Raw genomic sequence first — 7,017 nt, forward strand, 5'->3', positions numbered from 1 at the left:
CTGGAGGCTGACAGCTAACCAAGCCTTCAAGGACCAGATGATCTTTCAAGGTCTTTTCAAGTGTGTGATTCTATTGTTTCCAAAACAGCATTTCCCCTCCTTTTTAAAAAAGTGAACTGTAAATAACAATGACATCCCCTGCGTAAATTTTGATGTCACAACGTGAATTCACTCCAGGGTATTTAGTAAACTTATCTTACACCTCAGTATCTCTTATATAAATACTCTGATCAGGTCAACCTTTAGGATTCACTGTATCTCCTTCCCATTCTTCTGCTTATCGTTCATCCTTGTCTTTTCCTTCAAAGCCTTCAACAATTCTTTTTTATGTCCTTCTATTTCCAATCTCCTGCTAAGTTTTATTCTTTATCTCAGTCTTCAAAACTTTATTTGTGACTTTTGCAAACTGCTCTTTTGTAGTTGATAGAATAAACTCTAAGAGGGCACAGACCTTTTCTATACTTCTCTTCAAAGTTTCTAGCACACTAGGGCTTTAATCATTCTGTCTTTGGCAACCAGCCAGCAGGACTGATTTCCATATGCCAAGTGAAGTCGTTTTCCCACTTTTCCTTGTCCCTTCTAAACTTTCGTATGTTCTATCCTTAGTGGCATTCAGCAACTAACTCCTTGGTTGCTGTCTTTTAATTACTTATATCAGGTTTGCAAGACTATGTAATATGTATTAGAAAAATAAAATTCTTGCTGGTGGTGAAAATAGATGGGAAATTATTCAAAAAACAGCTTCTAAGAGAGGACCTTGGAATAAGAATAGTAGGTTGATTCTGAGCAGACTTGCCTCTTTTCTTTTAAAGTCTGTAGATGACTCCAGTTCCAATATAGAATGTTTGTTGAATATTACAAAGTATGAAGTAGAAATGTCAGACAGGTGATCTGTCTTCCTCTTTTTTTCTTTGAGACAGGTCTCACCCTGTCGCCCAGGCTGGAGTACAGTGGCACAATCACAGCTCACTGCAGCCTTGACCTCCTGGGCTCAAGCGATCCTCCCTCCTTAGCCTCCTGAGTAACTAGCACACCACCACATCTGCTAATTACACTTTTTTTTGTAGAGACAAGGGTCTTGCTATGTTGGCCAGGCTGGTCTTGAACTCCTGGGTTCAAGTGATCCTCTCACTTTGGCCTCCCAGTGTATTGGGATTACAGGTGTGAGCCACTGCACCCAGCCAATTTAGTAATTTGAAATTGTTTTTATTCTTTGTAAATTTTCCTTGACATTGTTAAGTTCGATTTAGCTGAAGAATATTTCATACTCTTGCCAAAGATCAAAACTTTTCTTGGTGGAGTTTTACTTGCATAATTCAACAATTATTTGTTGAACTTTAGCTATTGCACTAGAAGCTGGGGGAGCACGTGTATGTTGCCTACTATTTCTTCTACAAGGTCAATGGTGGTGTGTCCCCTTACAAGGTCAATAAGTGTTGTGCCCACCCAAGAGCAATTTGCAGCAGTTAATGCTTCTGCCAAGAATGCTTTATTCCAGATATTAGCATGATTGACTCCTTTTTTTTTTTTTTTTTGTCTCGCTGTGTTACCCAGACGGAAGTACAGTGGTGTGATCACAGCTCACTGCAGCCTCAGATGCTTGGACTCAAGTGATCCTACTGCCTCAGGCTCCCAAGTAGCTGGGATTACAGGTGTGAGCCACAATGTCCAGCAATTGGCTCCTTTTAATCATGTGGATTTTAATACATTTAGTACAAATCCTATCTCCTTGAAGAGGGCTTCCCTTTCTACTCAGCCTAAAGGAGCATCTCCATTCATAGGTACCTTTATTTTTTATGTGTATAATGATACTTAGAGAAATATTTAAAAGGATTTTGCTGGCTGGGCATGGTGGCTCATGCCTGTAATCCCAACACTTTGGGAGGCCAAGGCAGGCGGATAGCTTGAGGTCAGGAGGTCGAGACGAGACCTGCCAACATGGTGAAATGCCATCTCAACACACACACACACACACACACACACACACACACACACAAATTAGCTGGGCATGGTGGCGGGTGCCTGTAATCCCAGCATTTTGGGAGGCTGAGGCAGGAGAGAATTGCTTGAACCCGGGAGGCAGAGGTTGCAGTGAGCTGAGATCGTGCCACAGCACTCTAGCCTGGGCAACAAAGCGAGACTCCATCTCAAAAAACAAACAAACAAAAGGATCTTGCTAATATTTTTGTTTATATTTTTAAAAATTGCTCCTGTGCCTCCCTGACTGTCTTGCTTACTTCTATAACCCTAGTTCCCAGCATAGTCCCTGCCACATAGTGAACACCCAATAAATATTTCTTTTTTTGGTGATTTTTTCCCTTTATTTTATTTTATTTATATTTATTATTGTTATTTTTTGAGACAAGGTCTCGCTCTGTTGCCCAGGCCAGAGTGCAGTGGCATGATCATATCTCACTGTAGCCTCTACCTCCTAGGCTCAAATGATCCTCCTGCCTCAGCCTCCTAAGTAGCTGGGACTACAGGTGCATGTCACAATGTCCAGCTAGTTAAAAAATTTTTGCTGTTGTTGTTGAAATGAGATAATGAGATCTCAGTATGTTGCCTAGGCTGGTATCAAACTCCTGGACTCAAGCAATCCTCCTGCCTCAGCCTCCCAAAGTGCTGGAATTACAGGTATGAACCACTGGGCCCAGCCCCTTTTATTTTTGGTTGACACGTAATAATTGTACACATTGATGGGATATCGAGTGATATTTCCATGTGTGTATAGGTTAATTAGTATATCCATCACCTCAAACATTTATCATTTGTGTTGTGAACATTCAAAAGCTTCTCTTCTACCTTTTTGAAAATGTACAATAAATTATGGCTAACCATATTCACTCTACAGTGCTGTAGAACACCAGAATTCATTCTTCTTATCTAGCTGTAATTTTATCTCTTAACTAATCTCACCCTATCTTCCCCTCCTCCCTACCCTTCTCAGTCTCTAATAGCCACAATCCTACACTCTGCTTCCAAGAGCTCAAAATTTTTTTCTTAGCTCTCACATGAGGGAAAACGTGTGGTTCTTCTCTTTTGGTGCCTGACTTATTTTGCTTAACATAATGTCCTCCAAGCTCACTCATGTTACTGTAAAATGAAGGATTTCATTCTTTTTAAATGGCTGAGTAGTATTTCATTGTGTATACAACATTTTCTTTATCTCTTTGTCTGTTGATGGGACATTTAGGTTGATTCCATTATCTTTGCTATTGTGAATAGTGCTATGATAAACAGGGGAATGCAAGCATCCCTTTGAATATACTGACTTCTTTTCTTTGGATAAATATCCAGTAGTGGGATTGGTGGATCATATGGTAGATCTATTTTTAGTTTTCTTGAGAAACCCCTATTTTGTTTTCCATAATGGCTGTACTAATTTACATTCCCACTAACAGTATGTAAGAGTTCCCTTTTCTCTAAATTCTCACCAGCATTTGTTATTTTGTGTCTTTTCGGTAACAGCCATTCTAACTGGGTGAAGTGACATCTCATTGTGGCTTTGATTTGTATTTCTCTGATGGTTAGTTATGTTGAACATTTAAAAATATATCTGTTGGCTCAATAAACATTTCTTGCATGACAGATTCTGCATGCCAGATCTTCTCTTCATTACTTAGGAACCTCAGGGAAACCCCACCTCTGTTGGAGGAGGAGGATTTTTGTGACTATTCCTTTGCCTGCCTTTCTGCAGAGACTGAGCCATTCCCTACTCCCCCATACGGGTTCCTGCTTCTGTGGTTGCATCTGCTTACTGACATTCTCCCATAACTGTATTTTACCTACCTAGTAATCTACTCACTTATGGCCTCTTAGTGGTCAGGGACAGTATTATTTTCATCTCACATTTATTTGGAAACATTATTATCTGGTAAGGAATGCTCTAAGTAGAGCCCAGTGGTTAGGAACAAGGGCTCTGGGGTCAAATTTATAGATTTGAACGTTTATTTTGCCACTTACTGACTGTGTAGTCTTGGGTGTGTTACTTGATCTGTCTGTGCCTCAGTTTCCTCATCTGTAACATTGAATATTACTAATACTACATATAGATATCAGAAGATTAAAAGAATAACCACACAAAAGCAGTGCTCAATAAATGTTAGCAACTATGTTTATTTCTTTTATCTGAGCTGAGATCAGATGCTTCAAGGATTTTCAGAGTCCTCTCCGAGATTTTTGACTCCGGAATAACTTAACCACTTTCCCTTTCACCCCCTGCATTTGTCATCTCTTTCCTTCCCCTACATCTCCATTTCTGCCCACCCCAATAATTTCTTAATTATCTCAGTTACCTCTATTTGAATTAGAACCTAAACACTCCACACATATGGAGCTGACATGTCTTTTTAGTTTCTTTTATTCTATTGTCTTTCCTCCTCACTTCCTTCTCCCCAGTTACACTTGCCTCCTTGCTGACTTTGAACATATTGAGCACACTCTTGCCCTAGGGTCTTTGTACTTCTCTCTTTGTGGAACAATTTTTCCCTCCTCCCATGGCTTGCTCCCTCACATCCTTCAGGTCTCTGTTCAAATGTTGCCTTATTGGAGAGACCTTTACCTATTTTAATATAAAGTAGAACCCTCAATCACTCTCCCTTTTCAATCCTGCCTTTTTTTTTTATCATTGCACTAATGACATATTATCCATTTGCTTATTTATTGTCTGTCTTCATCATTAGGATGTAAAATCTATGACAGTAGAAATGCTATGTGTTTCGTTCATTGCTGTATCCCCAATGTCTAGAACAATACATGGGACATAGGCACTCAAATAAATATTTGTTGAATGAATTAATGGATTGACGGATTAGATGACTTAGTTTTCACTCTACTTAACTCTTTTAAAAAAGTTGTTCTGACTATGCTTGTGATTAGTTAATCCTTTTTGCTAACAGCAATTATATTAGGACACATAGTCTATATATATGAAATATAGTTGAGTGACATACAATTACTCATATATAGATCTTAATACATATTAGTTGACCAATTGGCTTACTTATTAACAGAATATTTAATTCTGGCTTGAAAAGCCAGGGCATGATTATCTAGGCCAACTTTATCCAGACTGAGAGTTAGCATACAATATTTAAGTAAGCTCAGGTTTTAGTAAGCTCTACATTTTCAAATCTTATTTTTACCGTTTCTTAGTATTTTGTGGCTGGGCAAGTGATCCAGCCTCTTTGAATGCGCTCATCTCTAATGTGGGAATAATTGTTCTTTTCTTGTAGAGTTAATACTAGGATTTAGTGAAATCACATAGCAAGTGCCTACTCAGTTTCTGGGGCTTTTCTCAATAAATGCTGCTTTCATTCCCTTTCCACTATCTTCTGAAGCCTGTGGTTAAATTATTTTTTCTATTCTAGGGACAGTCATTTTCTACAAAAGAGCATCTTTTATCTGAAAGATGAGTGCAGACAATTCCATTTCATTAAAGAGCTGATGATTTAATAATTTACTTAGAAGCAAGCTATGGCTTCCATTATGAAACTCATCTGGCATATGTGCAAAGAACCACTATTATTTTTCTACTGACAAGAAAGCTGATGGAATATAAATACTTGACAACTGTGCACAGAACAGGTTACCCTTGTGCAATGTCTGTACCTGAAGAAATATCATATGATGCTTTGCAGTAGATGTGGCTCAACATAAAATTTGTCATTTCGTGAGTGCTTGAAATATTGCTCTGTTTCTTATATCCTGTACTGCACGTGCTTATTTGATAATGTTGGTCTGCCTCCTTATTTCAGTGCTGAAGTGACATAGCCCTGTTTTATAATTTGCCAAATGATTGAAGGTGCCAGACAGCTTGCTATTACCCCAGTAACATCACTGATTCTTAGTTCTTAAAGAAGGGAGGACAGTGAGCATTTAGCTTGAGGGTGATGTATTCTGTGGGAATGTATATTCTCAGCAAGTTGTTTGTGATTTTTTTTCCTTCTGTACAGCCAGAGGAGCAGAGGGACATATTTCAAATTCCCATTGGCAAGGAAGGGCCCCTGGTTCTTTTATAAGGATTTGTAAAATTCCGTCCCTTTGAATCTTGTCAGCAACCTCTGGATATCCTCCAGCCTTTCTTTCATAAAGCTTTCAACATACAGAGCTGAGTGGGCCGGGCAGGGAAAGTGTGTGTGAGTGTGTGATTGCCTGAGCCTGCGTCTGTGCTTTGTGCCTGTCTGGAGCTGCCTTGATTGAAATGCCAATGTTCTGCCACTTTCTGGTCTGAATTTACTATGGCAATAAAATGGAAGCGTCCGCCTGCATAGCGAAGTGAAGTGTAACAGTGGAACCTCGCCATTTATTTAGTTGAGTCAGCTTAATGGAGATCAGTGCTCAGTTCTTCCTTTTGGTTCCTTTCTTGTTTCTCATCTCTAGTTTCTCATCAGCTGTTGAGTTTGGGGGAAAGTATTTCCCTGGAGCTGTAACAGCTCTCCATGTGGGGAAAGGGAGTGGTTACCTTCAATCTCCAAGAATGATAGGTGTGAGCAGAACTTGTCAAGAGTTTTATTGTTTGAAAGCACCTACATTTTTCTATTTTCAACTTCTTTTGGAGAGAATAAATCACAAAATATTGGCAAGGCAAAGTTTTTATTTCTTACCAAATCATTAGATATCGGATAATGGAAGCTGTTAAATTGCACAAGTTGGTTTGTGGTTTGCAGGTACAAGAAAACACTTCATGATTACTCTCAGAATTCTGAATGGCCTGAAGCTCTTTGTTTATTTATTTATTTATTTATTTATTTATTTATTTACATATTTATTTATTTGAGAAAGGGTCTGGCTCTGTCACCCAGGCTGGAGTGCAGTGGAACAAACACGTTTCACTGCAGCCTTGACCTCCCAGGCCCAAGTGATCTTCCCACCTCAGCCTCCTGTGTAGCTGGGACCACAGGCATGTGCCACCATGCCCGGCTAATTGTTTGATTTTTTTTTTTTTTCTGTAGAGAATAGGGTCTCACTTTGTTGCCCAGGCTGGTCTTGAACTCCTGGGCTCAAGCAATCCTCCTA

This window comes from Gorilla gorilla, chromosome 6, assembly GCF_029281585.2.
Source record: "Gorilla gorilla gorilla isolate KB3781 chromosome 6, NHGRI_mGorGor1-v2.1_pri, whole genome shotgun sequence".
Taxonomy (NCBI): Eukaryota; Metazoa; Chordata; class Mammalia; order Primates; family Hominidae; genus Gorilla; species Gorilla gorilla.